This window comes from Rattus norvegicus, chromosome 20 (genome assembly GCF_036323735.1).
Source record: "Rattus norvegicus strain BN/NHsdMcwi chromosome 20, GRCr8, whole genome shotgun sequence".
NCBI classification, from domain to species: Eukaryota; Metazoa; Chordata; class Mammalia; order Rodentia; family Muridae; genus Rattus; species Rattus norvegicus.
Window position 1 is genome coordinate 8,308,302 of NC_086038.1, and position 23,201 is coordinate 8,331,502.

The 23,201-nt window shown below is 51.0% G+C and overlaps 1 protein-coding gene across 4 annotated transcripts in view; it reads right to left on the bottom strand.

Annotated features, from left to right (window-relative positions):
- Btbd9 (BTB domain containing 9) overlaps nucleotides 1–23,201 on the bottom strand; it is a 357,625-nt gene that overhangs the window by 20,489 nt on the left and 313,935 nt on the right. The window lies entirely within an intron of this gene.

Here is a 23,201-nt window from a genome sequence, read left to right on the forward strand (position 1 = left end):
GCCAAACTGCCAGGCAGGTATGACACGGAACAACACCACTTGCATTAAGTGACTTGCACGGACATCTTACACAGGGTACCTCCCAGGCATTAATATGGCGTTAGGGAAGGAGCTCCACTAAAGGACTTGGCTCCGACAGTGCAGTTACGGAATCCAGAACACAGATCATGCCAATGGCAGAGGGAGGGGAGACGGTGATGGGTAGGAGATCCCCAAGGGCGCTGTGTGTCGGGACTACAACGGGAAGGTTCCCTGGACACCGATTAAGACAAATCCCTACTATTCTACAGAAGGTAGGAGGTGAACCGGGGACGTTCCTTGAAAATTAGTGGACAGTGGACATAAAAAAGTAGGTAACTTCTGCTCCTCTGGGAAAGGAGAGGAGAGGAGGTCACCAGTAATGGGCCCATGAACCCAGGCTTCAGACACAGTGAGGCCATGGCCTAAGCAGGCAGTGGAGGGAGGAAGGGAAACAGAGTAAATCTGCACGTTCCAAAGCAGGAAGACAGTTGATAATCTTGACAATAGAATTAAGAAATAACAACATTATATCAGGACATTTTAAAACATAGTTAATATTTTTGCATATGAGATTTTTGTTACATGGACTGTGCACAAGTGCACCTGGTGCCTGCAGTAGCCAAAACTACTGGTAATGGACCCACTGGTAATGGAGTTCAGATGGTCTGAGCCACCACGGGGCTGATGGAAACAGAACCTGGGTTCTCTGTACAAGAAGCCGGTGCTCTTAACTTCTGAACCGTGTCTTTAGTCTGTATCAGTAGTTAGAAATGTGAAAGTACAGACCAAAAGTAAGGGTCAGAAGGAAGGCACGTATTCACATGATTGTCACCACACAGGTGACACTGGAAAAAGTGGAGTCAGAGGCGTTTGGTGAGCTCCTAGAGGGAGGAGAAGTATGACCTGGTACAGGCCCAGCTAGTTAATGTTGGACCTCAAGCTAGGGGCTCTGCCCTGCTTGGGTGGAGGCTGGGCTGCCACTCTGAAAGCTGAGGGAAGCACATCCTTGTTCCCCACAGGGGACGACTCGGCAGCTAGAAGAAGGACCCAGAGAACCGGGAGGGTACACATTTATTTCTAAGTCTCTCGAAGACGTGGGCGAGAGGGAGACAAGGTCTTTTATTTTGAAGCCATTTTAAAATGCACTCTCTCTTTAAATACATCATCTTTTCAAAATAGGAACAGGAAAAGGAAAACACAGCCTTTGGGAGAACCTGGGGTTAGGAGGGTGAGTAAGGGAGGGACTGTTATTCCTGGGGTTCTAACTGAATGTGGTCATTGTGGACATGTATAAATTTGACTGAAAATTTTCAAAACAAAACAAAATAAGCAGAACTGAGAGGGGCAGCTCAGGTAGCAGTGAGACCAGGAAGGGCTGGCCATGGAGAGCAGGGCCGGAAGGCAGACATGAGACTCTTCAAAGCGAGGAAGTAATAAAGGCGGTCTGTCCCGTCAACAGCTTCAGCAGTGAGAGCGGTGCCCTCTCCAAGTCCCATGTCACCGAGATGTGATGAGTATGAAGGCTGAGAGTGAGCGTGGGGACTCATGGGGAGGTGCCTGTGACAGTTCCTTATGAGTGTGCCCCTTGTGCTGACCCCACAAGCTGCCTGACAGCCCTCTACACACGAGGCTCTTACTGTCTGGCTGTGTGATGGGCCAAGGACCACATCCATCTCTCTAATCATATCTATGCACCAGCTCAGCGAGGGAGAGAGCGCGTCCACACACTGGGTGCCCTTCACTGACTGTGCCTGCTGGCTCTCCAGGGGCAATGCTTGCAAGTGTGTCCTCCTCAGCGACAGCAAGCCCACGTCTCTCAATCTGGGGAGCTCCAGGCCTGGCAGGTCTCACGCCAGATAACACTAGGCCTCAAGGGCAGGCCCGGGTCTAACCACAAGTGCTTGTTTTGTTTGACACTTGACCAGATGTACCAGCTTTGTCACTGTCCAGACTACCGAGCCACCGTGGCCCCCACCTGTCTTCCCTGCTTGTGCTCCACCACTGTTTGTTAGGGGCCTTGTACCCAGCAGGCTTAGGACGACTGGGACGAATCTGTAATTCCACTGCAAACCCAAGACAGCAGGAAACTGTGCCCGCTGGGACCCACACTGCCCACCGGAGAAGGCGAGGGAGCTACTGCACTCACTTTGAGTGCTTTAGGAGTTGAGAGAGCATTCACTCACAAATCAGAAGGCATCGCACGAACACGCAGTTTTGGGTTTCTCTTGAAATCCGGGAGCCCCAGCAGCTCGGCAACTGAGAGCAGCATGGACCTGGGCTCTGGCTCCTGATGCCCTTCACTGTGGAGTGTGGGAACTTCTCTCTCCTGTCACGGTCACCTCAGTAGGCTCAGATAGAAGCATCAGACAGCAAGTACCAGGACTTAACACATCTCAGCACACTCTATCAAAGAGTTCGTGTGTGTGTGTGTGTGTGTGTGTGTATGTGTGTGTGTGCGCGCACACAAGTGTGCATGTATGAGTGTGGATGTGTGTGAGTGCACATGTGTGAGTGTACATGTATGTGTGCATGAGAGTGTACGTGTGTGAGAATGTGCATGTATGTGTGAGTGCGAGTGTGCACAGGTGAGTCCATGCACATGTGTTCTCCCCATCCCCTGCTTTCTCTTCTGGTCTTAAGATACATGAATGAGACTGGTAAAGACACGTGACTGGCCCGAGGCCTGCTCTGAAGCCAAGTCCTGCCAAGTCAGCTGTTTGCTATCCTGATTAAATATGGAGAGCCAATTCTGCAAAGCCAGGCCAACTAAAGAAAGAATCCCAGGTATGTGGGCCGTGTGTGTGTGTGTGTGTGTGTGTGTGTGTGTGTGTGTGTGTGTGTGTGTGTCTGTGTGTGTGTGTGTGTGTGTGTGTCTGTGTGTCTGTGTCTGTGTGTCTGTGTGTGTCTGTGTGTGTTGGAGGGGGTCTTTTCCCCTCTCCACGTGATTTCAATGTGTGGACAGGGTGTAGGGCTCCAGGAGGGAGCCTTGCTCAGGGCAGAGAACAGGTGCCCAGAACAAGGGGCATCTGTGGCGCTGTGGTCCTCTTCATGACATTCTTCCTCTTCCAGGGAGTCCTAGCCTTGGCCGGGTACCCGATGCCTTCTGCCTGGCAGACACACACACACACGTTTGATACCATAATGTAATCTGGCCTTGGGTTTTACCTTCTCTGCTCAGATCATAATCTCCCCCTTTAGAGGAGCTTCCTCTCAAAGGAAAGGTCAGGACCCTCCTGCCAGCTCATCCTGCCAACTGCGCTGAAAGCTTCTAACGCCTGTGGCAGTTACAGAAAGGGAGTGTCCAGGGACATTCGTGGAGTGTTTGAATGAGCGGGGGTGGTGGAATGGGGAGGGGTCTGTTTTCACTATGTACATCTCACTCAGCTGCCCACCCCAGCTCCCCACTCCCACTCTGCCTCGGAGCACCCTTGATTCCCCTAAGGGGATGTGGTAATTGATGATTAGCATTCCAAAGCTTGGCTTACATCCTGCTAGCCCGTCATATTTAATTACATTTTAACTATATTCGTCTTCGATAATAGCACGAACATAATTTAGATAATTATCTCTCTCTCTCTCTTATTCTCTGACTCTGTCTGTCTCACTTAGAGCTCTCTGCTACAAAAATCACTTTCTGGGCTCAGCACACAGTCTCGGGCTGAGTGCTTTCCCCTCTCGGCAGCCACAGCTGTGTGACTGTGGAGGCTCGCACAGGGGGAGCAACGTCCTGCTTCTGTCTGCACATTCGTGTCTGTGCAAGACTGGTGGGTGTGCATGTGTGCAGGCTTGTGTGCACAGGCCTAGGCAGAAGCTTCTGTGTGACACAGACACAGAGAGGGTGTCTGCACAGCACATTCTTGGTCTCTTTCTTGCAAGGTGTAATGGCTTTCCTTACAACTTTCGGTTCTGCTGAAACTGTCCTAAATGTCTGGGAGGACTTGGGAAGAGAGGCATTGTTCTGAATAGGTTTTCTGTCACACATCGGTCATATGATGGTTGCTGTGTCCTTGCCGATGAGCTGCCTTCTCCAGGAGACCACCAGGTAAGAGGCAGAGATCAGGGTTTCTCCCATGGACCATGTGTCTTCAACAGGACAGTGCACACATAATTCCCAGGGCCTCCATCACGCCATAAGACACCTGAGTTCCCCCTAAAGCCTTTCTTCCCCTCACAGACCCAGGAGCTGAGAAGATCATCTCAGGAGCCTCAGGCCTCAGTCTTTCTAGCAAACGCAGGTTATAGCTGAGCTCTGTCTCAGTTCTTATGTTGTAAAGTTCAGATAGCTGAGAAGATTCGAGCAAATGAGAGAGGAATTCAGAAATAGCTGCTATGGGGCTGGGGAGGCTTGGGAGGCAAAGGACTTGCCTCACATGTGAGGACCTGAGCTTGGTTCCCAGGGCCCACATCAGGTACTAGGTGTGGCCCGCACTTGTAATTCCAGCATGAGTATGGCAGTGACAGGTAAAGTCTTTTTTTTTTTTTCCTTTTCTTTTTTTCGGAGCTGGGGACCGAACCCAGGGCCTTGCGCTTCCTAGGTAAGCGCTCTACCACTGAGCTAAATCCCCAGCCCCGACAGGTAAAGTCTTGAACTCACTGGCCACCCAGTCTGAACTATTTGGCAAAATTCCAGACCAGTGAAAGACTGTCTCAAACTGACTAACCGTCGAGGGAACTTCAGGACCAATACCTGAGGTGTCTGACTTCTACACGCAAGGACATGTGTGCCTCTCACACATACACACCCATACACAGGAATAGCTATCGTCTAAACCAGTCGTCTTCAGAGTTCAGGGTTAGAAACAAAACCCAAGGAACACATCCCAAGGCACAGTGATGGAGGGTGAGTTATCACTCCTATGTCTTTGGAGTACAAGGAGACTCCGGTAAATCTGGATCTTGTGCTAAAACAATTCTCTGTGGCTTAAGCTTGCCTGATGTTGAAGCATTAACCATTTTCTGGTTCCCACCCTCCTAACACTGTAATCCTTTAGTCCAGTTCCTCATGCTGTGGTGACCCCTAATCCTAAAATCATTTTCCTTGCTACTTCATAGCTGTAATCTTGCTACTGTTATGAAACATAAGGTAACTATCTGTGTTGTCCCTATGGTTTTAGGTGACCCCTGGGAAAGGGTCATTCCACCCAAGGTTGAGAACCACTGTTCTATGTCCACCAACGCCAAAACTCCTTCTTTTTCCTCTAATGAATACGAATACCAAGTACATCTTGCATGGTGGGGACAGTTAGGAGCTGGACAGGAGTATGTGTCATTAAAAACTAAGGGGACCTTTGAGAGCCCCAAATCCTACTTGTTCATTGTCCCCAGGAATCAGTCAGTGTCTCAGCCAACATGGTGTCACCAACAATGTCTGGCCTTTCTTCTGCTGTGTGCTGGCACAGTCTGGCAGTTAACCCAGGAGGCTCTCAGACGCTGTGTCTGAGGCCAGGTCTTGGTTTACTGACCCCGTGTGTTGCTTTCTACCTCAGGGCCTTGGACTACAGGTGTGCCCCACTAGGTCTGGTTTTTCTCACAGGACCGCCCTGCAGGTGATTGATATGCAGAAGCAAATCAGCGCTGTGCTGCATGAGTGGTAACCTCTTCCCCTGGAGAAAGGAGAATCCATGCACTGGTGACTAGGGGAGGCCATGGGGTCTGTTTCTAGTATGGCCCTCCACGCAAAGCAGAGTCCAGAAAGAACCCTCAGATCAAGGTTCTCCCCCAAGACACAGGTAACCACGCCCCTTCCTTAGCCACGACTGATCAGACGATCAGGACCTGGCGACAGGTATGCTCAAAGCGGGGCTCTGCTTCTTCTCATATGTGCAAAGCCCCTACTGAGAACACACACCCGGCCAGCTCTGTGGTCGGGAAGGATGAGGCAGCATCTCTGGGCCTGGCCCTGCACAAGCTCCACAAACCTCTCCCTCGCTTCATGCTGCCCAGTAGGGAAAGGCCCAAGTTTCTTCCCTCTGTGCCTGGCTTAAGAGTATGCAGGCTTGAGAAACCATGTCTTAAAAACAAACAAAACCGAGTGTGCAGGTTTTGCTGAAACATGCCTGAAATCTAGTAGCAGCCAGTGTCTTGGTCTCCACTGACCAGAGACGGCAGAAGACGCAGTGGTCCATGCTTCTGCCAGCAGGCCTTTCCTGAGGTTGGAAAAGGGAGAGAGCAAACTCAGTCTGTTGCTGCTCGGTGAGGTTGCTGTCCTTGGCAAACAATGTCTGACCCAGGTATTGATCAACTAAGTGAAGCTGTGCCTCCTTTAAAGAGGCTGCTGCTGTCTTTGCTAGGAGCCCCCTCCCCTCCCCTCCCCCTCCTCCCCCAGCCCTGTACCACACCTGGTTGGTTGTCCCAGAGCACACTCCCTCCCAGACTCATTCTGGCGATGTGAGAGCCTGGGCAGAAGCCAATTTTCAAATGTTACGAATGTGCCTGTTTCATTTCCCCGTGTTTTAAATACCAAAGGGATTTAGAGCAAAGGGAGAACCACGGTCCCAAGCTTGGGGTTTTAAAAGACAGGGTGGCTTTCATGGACGTGCATGCTCCACGGTCCTTACCAAACACACATCTGCCGGAGCTCAGGAGTCTCCCGCAGCACACCCCACCAGGCAAGGAAGAGGCCTTCTTAAAAGTTTTACCAGCCCCTTTCACAATCAAAACGGATCAATTTTATACCTAAAAATTATACAAAGGCCCTGTGGGTATTCCAGATCTGATGACATGTGGTGTTCAGTACCCACTGTGACAGATAGTCGGTAAAACTTAAAAATAGACTCCCCTCTCAGCCACCAAGGGCCCAGAGTTTGCAGTTGAACTGGTAAAAAATTGGGAGCACTAGGGAGAGGGGAAAGTCCATGGAGCACAAGGAACGTTTCTCTGTGATGAGAAAACGATCCGTCTTAGCACAAAACCTTCCAAGATCAGCCTGAAGCCATTTAGTGCAGCTGGCTCTCAGAATGTGGCTGCCATAATGGAGAGGGGACAGGTCTCCCAGGCAGGTCCCAGGCAGGTCCCTTCCCGACTGCTTAAGTACCACACTCTGCACAGTTAAGGCAGGGCCTAGAATATGAACAGACAGACAGAGGTTCCTCTACCAACTGGGCAAGGCAGCCTGGCCTGATTCTGAGAGAGACTTTCTCCTTTCTTTGCTTTATGGAGTGGGAAGCAGGTCCAAGCTTATGCCAGTCATGATCGCTAAGCCACACCCCAGTCTCCGCTAAGCTGTGTTCCCACCTCAACCTCTCCTTCCTTCCACTTTATTGAAAACAAACGAAAACCACGTCCATGCCTCTGCTTGGAGCCGCTGAGTTTCTGGGCTTCCCTTTGCTGCCAGGTCTCTTGTGGACTGGGGAAGTTTGCTGAGCGCCGTGCAGGCTGCATCTGACTCGGATCCACCTGCTGCTCCTTCCTGGCTCCTGTTGGCATTGGCTGGATCACGGCAAGAGCCGGCTTCCCCAAAACTGCCCTTCTCAGTGCCAGCTTGTAGAAAACACCAAGGAAGCCTGCTGGCTCCCTCTGACTTCACACATCTAGACACCGAGGACAGGCACCAGGACAGGGGACAACAGGGCATGCTAATAGAGAATGAAGTGACTGAAATAACTCGTGCCGTGGAAGTCGATGCTTTTGGGGATTTAGCTAGGCACTTGGCAAAACTGACCATACAGGTTAGAGGGCCACCAGATCCACTCCACCTCAGGTGGTCACACAGGACACCTTGCTCTTTGTAAGAAATCCTGTTCCTTGGGATGCGGACCTTAGAGACTCCTCCCCGTGTCTCTGCAAACTGAGGCTTCACTTGCGTGTACATGTGTGCACCTGCATTTTTGTGTGTGCACCAATATATGATACAAATTATTTCTCAACGCCTGCTTTGAATCTGTTGATGCCCTCAAGGCCAAGACATCAAAAACTGGGTTTTTCAATGGTTCACGGTAAACAGATGGCCACAAGACACACAGAGCTATGGCTTTCTCTCCGGGTTTGTTCCAATCTGCCCCTGTTCTGCACAGTGCCAGTCTCCTGCCCTGAGGGTCTGCAGAGTTGAAGGCAGGTGCCAAGAAGTCAACTTGCATTAAACCAGGTTAAAAGTCAGCCTTGGCACACGGAGATCTCCTGCAATAAAGCAGTACAGGGCTGCTGCCAGAACTAAGTCAGCTTATTTTTCCGTATTATTTCTGGGAGAGGAAGGTTGCTGGGTGAAGGGGTGGTGAGGAAGCTGACCACTAACTCTTTCTGATTCTATTGTCAGGCTCTAAAATCAGACTGAGATCAGCTATTAATCTCAGAAAGCCGGCCGTGAGTGTGTGCGATCAATCTGTCAGGTTTATGAATAAGCGCTCAGTCATGAGGGCTCACTGTCTGGCGACTCACCTTTTCCATGATATTTTCCATCACTTGTATGTGGGAGCAGCGTAGAGAGAATATTATTTGTGTTCCTGGAGATCAGAACATAAAAACTCTCAGAGTGATGGAGACATACAGGCGAGCAGTGTGTCTGCCTCTGGGCGCGCTAAGCAAACTGCTTGCCAATGCTTGAGTGAGCAGCACCGGGGAACAGCCATCACTCTTGTGGGGCCAGGAGAGCACACGTCTCCTCAAAAGCTGCTAATGAAGGCCCTGTTAGTGCTGGATGACGTCGAATGTGCCCATTGGCTTTCTGTCAAAGACTGTCAAATAGAGCTGTTGGTAATCACAGCTGGCAAGTTGTTTAGTCAATATTTTTGAAAAGTTCAACCAAGTGTGAGGAAGCACAAAGTAGTCTTTCCTGAAGCTGCCAGAGGACTCTGGTGGCTCTCCCTGTGATGGCTGTGCCATCAGGATCAGTGGGGTCGTGCTGGGCTGTCCTGCCGGCCCGTGGGTGTGAGATACAAAGACAGCTGGATTCAACTTTTCTGCAGTCAACTGCTTTGCCTGTCCCCGAGTCAGCAGCAGATGTGTGAGTCTATACCTACGGGGCTTGATACTATCAGCACAAAACAAGACGTAGGCCGTCAAATCCCCACTGGCCCGGGAGATGGCCCACCTTCCAGCGAACTGTGTGGAAGCCATCTTTTCACAATGGATGTCTTGTGACCAGTGTGAACAGTAACTGCTTTCAGGGGGACCCCATGGTGCTGCAGTAGCCTGGAATTCCCACTGCCCTGGGACAGACCATTTGTACATCAATGATCTATAAATGCTCAGAGGCCGCCCCGGGGCTCAAGCTTGAGGGGTTCCATGTGGAGGGCGTGCTGGGCACAGATGGATGCCCCACCGTCAGACACAGGTGTGGACTGCAGCCTGGGAGTCCTACGCTTTCTTCTCTAACGTCCTCCTGGCTAGCTCCAATTGATTCCCCTTATCCAAACCCCAAATCCCTGCTGTTCTCACATGTAACATAGAAAAGCTGTGTTTCGGCAGGGGAGAAAGGAGGTGCCTGGAGGCTAAAAAAGGGTAAAGCAGGCAATTTCTGGCCTGTCCCTACCTGGGGACGATGGTCACAACAGAAAGAAGGTGACACGTCCACAGAAGGCAGGCAGTGAGCTGAGGAACCCATGGAGGGACTGGCATCAGGGAGCCCAAGGCCTTAGGAAGATCATTTTAGTGGCCGTGATGTGGGGTGGCTGCGGAGGCAGAACTGGCTGAGGGTGGCAGGCAGCCTGCCTGGGGCACTGGCTGAGAAGCGGTGTGGGTAACAGGACAATCAGATTCAGTCTCCTGGGTTTGGGCCCAGATCTGCCCCTCAGCGGTGGCATAGGCTGTCAGGTGATCCCTAGACTCTGCTGACCGGGCAGAACCCGCTCCAGTGACAGGAGGTGCTACAGGCTGTGGTCCCCACTACAGGTGTAAGGCACAGTTCTGCTGCTGCCCTCGTGTTCCTGAAGGAAGTCAGTCCTGCATCTGCCAGCCCCAGCTGACTGTCCCTTCTGTGTCAATTCTGCCCTAGGCTCCTCCTCTGCCTTCAGTCTCTCTTCTGAGACTAGAGTGCAGGCAGGGACATCACTCATGCCACTGGGACACTGCTTACACGGCAGGGACATACATGGTCAGGAGGTGGCCTGGGCCCTGCTCTGGTTAATGGCTGGGTTCTAAGATCGGGGTGTGTGGCTCTCACTTGTTCTTGGCATCACTACCCTACGGCTGCAGTGATCCACCCCAGGTCAGCACACTATTTACCAACCAGCCAGTTCCGAAGGACACACAGGTCTGTGTCACATGGTATTTAATTTTTACACAATTCTTTAAGAACATAAAAACCGTTCTAGCTCAGGGACTATACAAGGAGGCAGTGGCAACTCTGGCCCTGGCTCTACCCAACCCTGTACCCCATCAACGGAGATTCTCCTGGGCCGTAGCTGTGTTTCTGTTTGGTGTATGTGTTTGAGACAGGGTCTAGCTGTGCAATACAAGCTGACCTGAGATTCATGATCCTCCTGTCCTCAGATGACAGAGTGCTGGGACACAGGAACGTGCCACCATGCAGTCTGTTACTGCATTCTGTCTCAAGCTCATGGTCCTACCACAACTAGCCAGCACTCTCCCTGAGGACAAGGCTCTAGGCTGTGCTCTTTCTAGAACAGTCCCCTGATCCTGGCGGGCTTCCCTGCCCAGAAGTTTATCCTGACTTCTGCCCCTGAGATGCAGAGGCTGTCCCAGGAGAAAGGCCTCATTACGTCTCTACTGTCCTGGTCCAGACTGTTGGCTACCAAGGCCTTCAGCAGCAGAGTATGGCAGGGCCGGACTTTGGCAAACGGAAGACACTGTGGAGCAGCTTCAGAAACACAGAGCTGGCTGTCGTCACTGAATGTTCCTTAATTTGAACTCTCAGCTGATCAATAAACTGTGCTTCTTACCACAAGAACTTAGTGGCAGTTTCTAACAGCAAAGGGGCATTTAAAGGGTGGTTTGGGAAGGCCACACACCCACTGAGCATGGCTCTAGATTGGCCGTCTGCTCTCGCTCTCTAGCGATGTCATTCCTCCAGGCTCAGTGGCCCCGTGACAGCATCTGAGATGGCACCTGGCTTGCCTCCGAGGCGGAGTGGGAGAGCTGGGGTTTATCACTGCTTTGGTGCTTGGTCCTTCTTAGACTCATCATTCTCTCCGCCCACTGAGCCACCCAGGTCCCCACTCGTGCAATCCCACCCAGGTGACCCCGCCTCTCACCTGTCATCTCCCTGCACAAGCCACAAATCGCTTCAGACTCCATCAAGACTACGGAAAGGCAGCTGGGTAAGAGGGCTCTGCTCCTCCCCGAGCTCGGTATTCACAAAGCACAAATGGAAGCCGTGTGTGTCTGCCACTCAGACCGCCAGCCAAACACTTGCTTTGCCTTTCTGCGCCTTGATGACCCAGATTTCATACACTCTTTGGAGAGGGGCAGAGGGCGTGTCTCTCTGCCGTCTCCTGTCCCTCTCCTGAGTTCCTCTTTGCTAATATATATTTAATATGACGTATAGGATGATTTCCCGTGTTGTTTAGTATGGTAATGTGGTATATCAGATGCAGGAGTTGAAATGGCTGTCTGTGCTTAAAATAGCCAAACACCTATGGCCCCAAGCTCCCCGACTGTCTGGGTAATCAGGGCCAGCACATGCTCCAGCTCTAGTCACACTCTGGGATGTGCCTCTGGCAGGCGAACTGCACGGCAGTAATCCGGGGTTTTGGTAGTTGGCACGAGGTGAGCGTCTGTTTGAAGGGTCAGTGCCCAGGCCAGCACATGCCTCCTCCCTCCCACTGTGGCAGCTCCATCACTAGCAGGGTAGAGAACCTCCGTGCTGGGATTTACTACTGGCTTCCTCCTAAGCTACCGAAGGAAGGCGCGTCCCTCTCAAGTCCTCTGTGAGGTCTGCAGCTCTCCTCTCTGTATGGTTTGACAATATACACAGTTGTGGCCAACAAGGATCTTTCCCTCAACCCTCATAAAGCTCTACCGTGTATGACTCATTCAGAAAGGAGACTCGATAATGCAGATTTATCACGAGGTGTCTGCCTTTAAAATGTGATTTAATGATGCTCAGACTTATTCGCTGACATCTTTATAAAACTGTTAGTGTGGAAATATATTTGTCTTTTCCAAAGTAATTCTTCCTTTTACAAGTGTCGTGCAAAACAACAGCCATACATTAAAACCGCAGCGGAGAGAGACACAGTGGTCTAATTACGCTCAGCTCCGTCACCCAAGCTCAGCCCAGCATCTCCGGCTTCCACTTGTGCCCCTGGGTGTGGGAGCACCCCTCCCTCTGCAGTTCCCCACCCGTGTACCAGGCTGTGTCACGGCTGCTACTGTGTCCAGAGGGGTAGAAGGTGGCTCTCAAGGTCATCCAGACGCACTGCCGCAGTCAGTAAACAAACTATTGATTATGATTTACCTCTGCTTTTCTTCTACCTTAGTCTGCTTTATGAGCAGATCTTGTTGATTTAGCCTTTTAGCCAATTAGAACCGACGGCCTGATTGACAGCACATGAATAAATACCACTTTACTGTTGGAGACAGAGTCACTCTCCCCTATTAATCAGGCCTTCTGCCGGTGTCTAGGTAACATGGTATTTATCATGCCTCTCTGTTACAGTCCCTTGGGGTGTCATTTCATGGCCTACCAGTAAAAACTTCACATTTACAGCAACTGCCCCTCTATTACTGTCGATAATATCTAATTGATATGTCAAACCTCCAAGGAATGCAGTAAATTGGAACATTGACTCCCAAAAGAAAACAAACCAGTAAACAGGTAAATCAGCACCTGTCTGCCTGTGGTTGCTCAGTCACTTCCGTCCAAAAGCCTCCCAACAGGAAGCCATCACTACCGTCTTGCCTTCCTGCCCGACATCGCAGTGAGCCCTGAGCACGGCCAGGGCGCAGACACGGATCCAAATCCTTTGGCCTGGCAGGGCTGTAGGTGCCACAGGCGTTAGGTGGGGGGCAGCGTACGGAAGACTAGAGCAATGAACCTGTCAGACTATGGCAGCTCGTCTGAAGCCAGCCATGTTGTCAGAGCTGTGGTTTCATCTGCCTTCCAGGCATCCCTACAGAGAGGAGAGGAAGTCAGAAGGAACAGACGGGGTTGAGCACGTACCAGGAATCAGGTCCATCTGACGCTGAAATGCAGCACATGCCTTAGACGACAGGACTTCTAACCACTCAGATACAGCATCCTAATGAAAAGGCCTCAGAGCCACACTGACAAAGCCTTAGGAGAGACCAGCTGCACCGATAACCTGCTCCACTCACTCCCTCAACAGGAGATAACGGTTCTGATAACAGGCAAGGGGGTGGATATACGGTACTGTCAAGCACAGGCAAGAAGGTTCTGTCTCTTTCTCTCAGAAACATCCACAAGTCAGATGCAGAGGTAATCAGACACACATGGAAAACAGACACTTATGGCTAACTTCTCTATACACAACAGGTGCGAGCACAGTGGTTCTCTCTGGCATAAGACACTAATCTCCCTCTTGCTACTGTTTAAACAAATTCTTCGCTTGAAAAATCACCAACTTGGGCAAGTCTACAGAAATGAAGTTCTAGTCCTGACTTTAAGGTCTGCACAAGAAACAACTGAGTATCACCCTCAGGTCAACCTCAGGACAGCGCCATGACCTCCCTTTAAACAGTAGACAGGCCGAGAGCACACATGTCTGAGTCCTAGCACTTGGAAGGAAGAGGAGAGAGTCAGGAGCTTGATGCCAGTCAAGGATGAGTCCTCCACAGAAGCTGGAAACTGTGCCTAGGTCAGGCGTGCCCTCCCCTCCCAGCACCTGCTCAGTTCCAAGGCTTCTGCCAGATGCGTTCTTGGACTCCCTTTGCTTTCCCTTCCCCTTTTGAAAAGATACTTAGTCACATTTGGCTCCAACAACTTTCCCAAGCCTTGCCCTGCTCTCACATGCCTTGGGAAATACTGAGCAGGCCACTGCTGCCCCAGCACTGAAGGACGGGCTTCCCTATCGGCAGGCACAGGTCTGGTTCCGCCCACGGTGAGCCTGAAGGCTCATGGCCTGTGTACACTCCTTCTCTCTGCTGTCAACTCTTCTTGGACCTGCTGTCTGCTGGCTCAGCTGCTAAGCCCCCAGCCCATGAGCCCCATGCCTAATCTCAGCGAGGGCACAGGCACACTTCTGGATGGGGGCTTTCTCATTAAAGGGGAAAGAGCAGGATCCTCCAAACCTACACGACTGCCCGGGGAAGATGATCCTTGGGGCAAAACCAACGCTGAATGAAGATGCTCTAAGGCCTTCCACAAAGGCTTTCTAAAGATTAGCAGCCACGCACACTCCGAGTATAAACAGAGCAATGGAGACACTGCCTTCTGGAAAGTCAGTGAGGACAAGGGAACGCAGAATTTGAGAGGTAAAGTGTAAAGGGAACAGCTGGCCCAAGAGCTTCGAGAGACAGTGCAGGCCCAAGTGCACCGAAGAGCAGCAGAGACCTAAATCCACACTGGACTCTCATGCTTATGTATGTAATCGGTTATCCAAACATCACTCACCACAAGCTTAACCTGAACTTGGAGCTTGTCAGGGTGCCCAACACTGTTTACAGGGCGTGGTCCTCAGAACACAACTGCAATTCTACAAGCTCATTAGGCGAACTGACATATACAGGTCGGAAAGGCACACAGAGTATCAAAGAGTCACTGTCCAATGGGACTGCTGCTGCTTATGGTGGAGGAGGATTTAGCAGGCTCTCTTGTGAGAGAGGAGCATGGTTCACCACAGACAGCAGTGACTGTCCCCGTGGGGCAGCCTTTGTCTTTACAGCAGCGTTTTGAAGGGCAGAGGTGATCTGTAATGCCACATGCCCATCCCTGCACTGGGAGCCCAAGGCCACCTGTCTCTTCTTGCACCACAGCATCAGTAAGTGTGTGTGCGTGTGTGTATGTGTGTGTGTGTTTGTGTGTGTGTGTCTGTGTCTGTGTGTCTGTGTGTCTGTGTGTGTGCATGCGTGTGTGTGTAGGGGGTATCAGCAGGTGCTGCCACCTTCTGCTGGATGGCCTGTCCTAGAGACTTTGAGGTTCCCCTGAAAAGGCAGAACGGCCAGGCGACAGCAAGAACGCCAGGCACACAGAACCTACAGGCGAAGGCTTGGGTGGGGGTAACAATCCAGAGAAGATGTGCTCCAGTAGCCTTGACTTTACTGATGTCCTTCTCAGGAGCCATCCTGTAGTAACCAAATGATACTCCAATTGACCAGACATGATAGAGGAGCTGAGGTCAATACAAACAAAATGTGACCTCCGCTCTCATGGGACTTAAAAGCCTAATGGGAAAGACGTACGCTAGTTATAAAGAAGATAACACCACGGACATGGACACAGAGAATGGCATAAGACAACAAAGACCAACTACTTGGCTGGAAAGAGTCACTCGCAGGACATTGGGGATTGCATCCGAGAACCTGAGGCGAGGCTGGACTTGAAGAGCCACAGAGAACTAAAGATACAGAACCACGTTCACAGTTCACCCGCCAGCTATGACCCACACAGTCTAGAGAGAAGGCTAACTAGCCTGTGCTAGGTGAGTGAGCACAGGCTAGCACAGACCCTCACACCTCTCCTCTACAGGGGTCCCGAGACTGAGGCACTCTTGGTGTGTTCGGGTCCAGCGCTTAGTTCCTGCGTGCCACCTCGTCCCTCTGCCTTCTCTGAATTTCTGCTCCAACCGCAGCCTCCTGTGTGTTACTGGGGACAGTCACTGACTTCCAGGAAGGCACACAAGTGTGGACAATTAGAGCATGGGATCTGGCTGCGATAACTAATTACTGCACGCTTACCAGAAGGAGCAGGGGAGCGTCCTGATGGCTGTGCGGAGTGACGCATGCTCAAGGACGGCTGAGCAGCCCATCTGCCCAAAGAGCGGACAAGAGACGGTCAAGGATCAAGGGTGAGGTCAAGGCCTTGACTTTGGACAAACAAATATGAGGATGGCATGCAGACCATAATCCCCCTGAGTCAGCGACCGAAAGGACAAAACCTGTGGAGCATTGAAAGAGGAACACTTCCGGCACAGAAAGACAAACACTGTGTGACGTCATTTCCGTGTGGGGCCAGAAGAGGCTGACCTCACGGAAGCAGAAGGGAGGAGAGGGGACAGAGTGACAGGCTTGGTGGGGACAGGTTCTGGTGTTTTGGGGGGCTGTGGGGTGCCTTAGTTAATGCTACTGCTTTGACCACATCAAAATAACTAGCAGAGAAAACCTTTCTCATGCTCCCAATATCAAATGATAAGCGCATGAGGTACGAGTATGCTAAATGCCCGGATCTGACCGCTGTATAACACGCAAGCTCTAGGGATACCACACAATCACGTCCATTAAAACACAACTCACTCTGCTTCCCGGCCACCAGTAGGTGAGCAGCTTGGCTCTACCACATGTTCTCTGTCACGATGCTCTTTCTTTTTTACCTTTGTCCCCAAAGCAATGGTCCTTGCTGACCACAAACTGAAACCGTGAGCCAAAAGTGAACACCTTCCCCTTTAAACAAGTTCCCCTCATATCTAAGTCTGGGTGGAAGAACACTGAAACCTTGTACTGCTTACTCCGATGGAGGGTGTGCATACACACATGAACACACATTCTCTCTCTCTCTCTCTCTCTCTCTCACACACACACACACACACACACACACACACACACACACACACACACACAGCATCTTCTCCCCTGGTTCAAGAGGCTTCTAAAGACACTTGTGGTACCATGGGGATCCAATTAACCACAGTCCTTCACGCACATTAAAAACCTAGTAAGACATGAAACACACTGCTGTGGCCTGTCAAAGGCAAGCCTGCAGCTGACAGAGCAGCCCGACTAAAGCAAAGGGCTGAAGACAGCAGGCTGGCTGGGGAAGCAGCAGACTTACTAAGCACAGTCTGACCCAGGATTTTACAGCTCAGACAGAGGCCAGGGCAAGGTGAGGGTTACCACTTAGCAAGTGTGCAGAGTGTCCATCCTCTGCCTATGTCTCCCCGGCAAAAAGCCACTTAACGGAGGAACGGGACTTTACTGCAAGGAGATGCAGAGAATTTCCTTTCAAGTTTACTGAGCATTCTGGGATTTGGATCTCTCCAAATGAGCCCCCTCCGGGACTCTGCACTTTCAGGTCACAGCAGCAGTCATCAGTGCTGCTCCTTGGTGCTGTTAGGACACGTGTTTACGAGGTGACTGGCAGAGGACATCCCTCTGCTGCTGCATCCTGGCCTCACGCTCCTCAGGTCCCTCCTAAAGGGTTTGAAGGTCCCATTCCATGAGCCTTTCAAAGCCGGCTGGGGCTGTGGCCCTGCAAAGAGCATTTTGACTGTGACGCCTGCTGAAGGTCGAGGCTCCAGGTCTAGGGACAAACGAGGCGTCAGTTTCCTTTGTGTCTGAGCTTTCTTCTGCTGGCACAGCTCTGTGAGGGTGAACAGAGAAGGCGTGTGGGGTATGGGGTGTGGGGTGGGTAGCCTTTCCACACTGAGAGCTGTGGCACCTCCTGTGCTTCATCAGCAGACACGCGATGGCACAGCGGGCTCGCTCGCTCACTTGCTCGAGGTGAGCACTTGCAGATGAGCTGTGGGATTTTGCTCTGAGGGTTTTCTGTTTCAGGACAGAGACCACAGGAAATCTCTGCACCTTTGGTTACACTGTAAGCCTAAAACCAGTTTAAAAGTCTCCTTCAAAACGTGAACGCACTAGATCTTGTTTTGCTCTTTAAAAAGACAAGGCTTTTCTCTGTAGTCCAGGCTGGCTTACCATGTAGCCAAGGCTGACCTGGAGGCTGAGATCCTCTTGCCTCTGCCTTCTGAGCGTGGGGTTACTATTACCTGCTCGGCTCACGGAACAAGACAACCCCAGCAGAGAAGGGGCTGCTCCAGAACCGTGCTGAGTGTGAGGAACAAGTCTGGTGCTCACCTCGGGATTATCAGAGTTAGATCTCAGCCCCTCACAGTGGCTTCCCGCATACTTAACGTTAATGGCCACAACACTCCGGGAGACTTACCTGGATCTCAGATTATTCCTGAACTCTCATCGTCTGGCCACCTTCCATGTTGCTCTCTAAGTGTGGACACGCGTGCCCAGGTGTGTCCTAACCAACACACAGGGCCAACAGGAAGGCCACATGGTTACCAGGACACCATGTTACCCAGGGTTGTGGCAGCCATGGCAACTATTAGTTCACATTGAATTTGTGGCTGTCTAAAAACCGCAGCTCTTCTCCCATGAACCTCTCTCCGGCCTGACTGCGCTATCCTGTACTTAGAGAATTGATTTTTTGAACCTAAATGGACGGCATCATGTTTATGCCATTAAGCCCCATCCTGTTGCTTTGGTCCCCCTTCAGGGCTTGCAGAGATCATTCTGAAAATCACATCTGCCAGCTCCCACATTAGTAACCCACCCACTCTGTCTTATGCGCAAACCTGAGCGGGCGTGCTTTCTGAGCTCACACAACAGCAAAATGTTCAGGACCAGGGACAGCGACAAGAGCCCTGCAAAACCTTTCTGTCCTTGCTAGGCCCCCCCCCCCCCCACTTGGATTGCCAACCCATTCTCCCAGCACTGTGTACTGGATGTGTGGACGCCTGCGTGCTATCATCTCCACCATCGCTGCTGTGCCCACATGCCCTGTCATGTGCTATCTGAGTAACCAGCAGCTCCTCTGTGGGCTCTCAGGTCTACATTTACCCTGTCCAATGTTCTTTCTCTACACAGTGACCATGAAGAAGAACCAGGTTGAGTGTATAGCTCAGGGATAGAACAGGCGAGCTAGGCTGTGTCAGGGGCCTGGGTTCTGTCCCTAGCACGGATAACACAAAAAGTGTAAAGCAGAAATAAGCCGGGCATGGAAACTTACTCCTGCCAGCCCGGCCAGGGGAGGCTGAGGAAGAGGCTGGGGGTCTGAGACCAGCCTAGGCTACACAGGGAGGCGGGGCCAAACCAAACCAAACCAAACCAAACCAGAAAGCACTTCTTTGCATAACCCCCCACTCCATTGTTCATAGAATAAAACTCAGTCCACACCATGACCTCACGGCTTTGAATCTGATTGCTCCTGCCTTCTCCTTATCACCGCTGGCTTCCTTGCCAAGCTTCAGCTGCACCCAGCACTCTCTCCTGCACACTTTCTTGCTTCAGGACTATAACACTTCCTGAAGGTCTTTCATCAGCCCAGCAAAGGCTGGTGTCTGTCGCTGAGTGTACTGGATGGGCCGTAAGGCGCTTCGTTCTTAGTGACTGACGGGGAGGGGGCTTTACTGTGGGTGGGCCATCCTTGGGCTGGTGGGTCTGGGTTCTGTAGGAAAGCAGGATGAACAAGCCTTGTGAATCAGGTTAGGAAGCAGCACCCTGCAAGGCTTCGGCCTCCAGGTTCCAGACCTGACTGAGATCCTGTCCTGACTCCCTTTGCTGATGAGCTGTGATGAGGACCTGTGAATAAACCCTTTCCTCCCCAAGTCGTTTTTGTCCACGATGTTTCATCACAATGACTGCCACCTAACTATGACACTGATCTCAGCTCCGAGGTCTCAGTGAGGCCTTTCTGGACTACGGCAGCTCTTACCCACCCTAGCTGGCCAACCACTATATGTTGTTCCTCTTGCTTCAGAGAACTTATCGGCAGTCATAATTTTTTTTTCCTTTTCTTTTTTTCGGGGTTGGGGACCGAAGTCATAATTTTTTAATTACATGGCATTTCTGCCATTACAGTGTAAACTTGGAAAGTGGCACGACTGTGTGTCCTTTTGTTGCCTAACACTTAGTAGGTGCTCACTGATTATTTGGAGAATGAGCACATGGTGGTTAAGAAGTAGAGAAATGGGAAAATTCAAATCTATCTTCTGTGACTTCGATGGTATTCATAAAAATGGCTCTTGGATTCACTATTACACCATTATTATCTACTTTTTATCAATATTTTATGATGCCATCAAAGAATCAAATTGAATTAACCTGCGCTGAGTTAGGTCAGACAATAATTGGTAGTAAAACTGCATTATGTGGCTAACACAGACCTGCTATTTATAACCACACACTTTGCGGGACCTCCACATTGCTGGTGCAGCTTTGTGACTGAAGAATGAGACTGCTTTCATATCAAAGGGACCACTTGAGAGAGCTGCTGCTCAGGCCAAGTTCATGCAAATGCCTCCAACTCCTGCATTTATATACATTTATGCTCAATGTAACATCAAGGGTGCTCGCTCTGATGTTTAAAATCTGAGTTTTATTGACTTAGAATACCATTACATTGTCAGCCCACGAGTCTCTTTTCAGTCGGCACTCACACCACTGACCTCCTGGCCAGCACATAAAGTGGGCTGTAAAAAGGGGCTGGAGTCCTCATCAGGAGCCCAGCGGTGCGTGTGCTGAGTGTCACCAAGAAGACTCTCCCAGGGGACTGCAGTGGGCCAGCTCCACAGGAGGAGGGCACAGGCGCCGAGGGTGCTTTGCCTTCCTACTGTCCAAATGCACACAGTGAGAGGTGTGGACCTGAACAAGGAGCGTGAGGTCTGTTTAAGAAGGAGCCTTGTCTACACATGCTGGTGGAGAAAACTCATGGGAACCAAGAAGCAGGGGCAGAAAGCAGCAGGGATAAGAAGAGCTAATGCTTCCTAAACCTGCAATCCAGCTCTCTCAGCAGAATGGAGGAGGTGCTGGTCTTCCCACCGCACGGAGCCGCCCTGCCACAGGGTGTTTTTGTAGGGCAGTGCAGCCCTGGCCCATGGTCCTCTCAAGTAAGAACTTCACTGCAGTGTGAGTCACATACAACAATACGGGCTCTTTAAAGACATACTGGTTTTGTTTTAGCTTAGTTGCTATACCCCTAAAATCCATTTCAGAAGCTTAATGTCTACGCTCTTGCAGAACACAATCTGGTCCTGAGTAAGGTCCCGGCACTCCTCCCAAGCCCACACTGGGGCTCCTGCTCAGGGCTTTCACTGGTTTACTCTGGGTGCTTGCTCTGTGCTCAGAAGTCAGGTAGCTGACGGTCTTTTATCACCCAACAAAACACTTTCAAGGACATCAAGGACATCCATGGTGTCACACACGGGTACTTTATTCCACTTAATTGGCAAGTAATGTCTGATTGGCACAGCGTGCTTTGTGTGCAGTTCTTATCCAGAGGTCTCGGAATTGTTTCCGCTCTGGGGCCATGACGTGTGTGTGCGTGTGGAGGCTGACAGCTTCTTCAAGGTGGCCCTGTCTTCCACATGAGTGGCAGGTCAACCTCAGCTCCTTCTGGCCTGACTTTCCTGAATAGTTGTATTCTTTTTTAAAATTGTCATTATATGTCACCTATAATGTGCTTTGCACAGACGTCTACCATTACCTCTTTACCCACTCCCACGGAGTCCCTCTTCCCACCAGAGCCCTGCCATTTCATGCCTTTCCCTCTCAGCCAAGTGAGTTAAGGTCTGCTGAGCACAGCAGTGGCTGCTATCTACACGAGCGGAGGTGACTTACCAGTGGCTACACCACTGATGTACACGACCTTCAGTTGTCTTGAGAGCCCCTCCCCCACCTGAGGTCTTATGCAGGGAAGTTACTGCTGCGTGCACTTCCGGACGCAACAGTCATGCCATGTCCTGCAGACAGTGTTTCACAGCCTCCCTCTCGGACTCTAGTTCTTCATACTCTTTCCAATATGTCTTCTATGAGGCCAGAGATCATGTATGACTTTGGTTAAATTCTGTTTTCCCCTTGGGTGGTCGCTGAGAAAGTTACGTCCCCAGACTTCCCAGGGAGGCCAGCGGCACAGAAACCACACTTTCCAGAGTGGGGTCTGACTGCATCACTTCCAGTAGGTGCTCAGAGGCTCGCTTGGGAAGGCCGAGTTCTGTTCAATGGGAAGGACCAGAACCATACATGGCCATCTACAGTGGTTCTAACCTGAGGGGAGAGCTACCCTGTGTACGTGGGCTCGGATACATGCCCCACCCAGAAGAGCTGGGGAGGAAGGCAGAACCCCAAAGAGCCCACAGAGGGTCCTACCACGTTCGTTCCTCAAGAAACTTGTGAAGAAGATTCTCAAACAGAAGAGACGTAAGGCATTCCTGAGAACTGTAGCTACACAAAGTGCTTCCCTGGAGGTCCCTCGGTGCACCTCATTAACAGGGCCTTCTGAAACAGGTCTCTCTAGAACATGGGTCAATACCACCTAAGCAGGCCAGGCCCCTCAAAGGCCCCGCTGGCTGGCCCTCTCTAGCAGCCCTGCCCTGAGGCCACTGTAGCTCAGCCTGAGAATCCCCATCACCTTCTGGAAGCGGCCCAACCAGGAGGTTTTCCCACAGAGTTTGTAATCCTAGTTTTAGGCAGGGTAGTCAATGTCTCCTTAGAGACAATCTCATCTCTCCAGAACTGAAGGATGACTCCGATTTTCATTCTTCAGGACGGTGAGCAAGAATGCACTTCTGCACCAGGTTAAATCTCACCTTTCATTCGTCCACAGCAACAATCTGTAACTAATCACTATTAGTGTGACAAAGTCTGTGTTGCGTCATAAAGGCAGCACAGCACCCCATCTACTCACGCACCCTTGGTTTATCTGTGCGTTTTATTTTCATAAAATTATCTTTCGGTTCCTAATACGTGCCTGCCTCTGTCCTCTGTGAAGCAGCACCGTGGTTCTGGGCTGAACACACACAGTTCCTGCCTGACCCCTGAGGAGAGATCAGATAAACCTCCAAGTCTACCAGAGACTCTGCAGCACGATTTACTTTCTGACAGGAACAGTGTGCTGACGGGAAGGTGGACCTTCTCACGCCTCCCTACTGCACTCCACACAGGGATGGGCGAAGACAGGGTTCAAGAAAGGCTGAACTTTAAGCAGTTGGCACCACTTTCACCTGCCGGGGCCTTTATCTCTTCCTTTGGCAGGCAGACCTTGGCATGAAGCGGAAGCTGCTACCCAGTGACAGAAGAACATAATCTGGGGGTCGGTGACCTTTGCATTCATCTAAACTCAACCTTTCCCACCCAGTGCAGCACCCACCTCTCCTGGAGGAGGACTGGCTGCCACATTTGCATGCATAATGTGCCCAGAAGCCTTCTTTACAATGTTTACTTCTCTGTTTCTTCCAAATGAAATCACTGAAGGGCAAATTTGATTTTCAAATCAGTTTTAAAACATCTGCCTTCTAAAAAAGCAAGAGTAGAGAGATAAGGCTTTGAGATTACAGGCTGAGGCTAATTATTTTAACTGATACCACTGTGTCCTGGCTAAA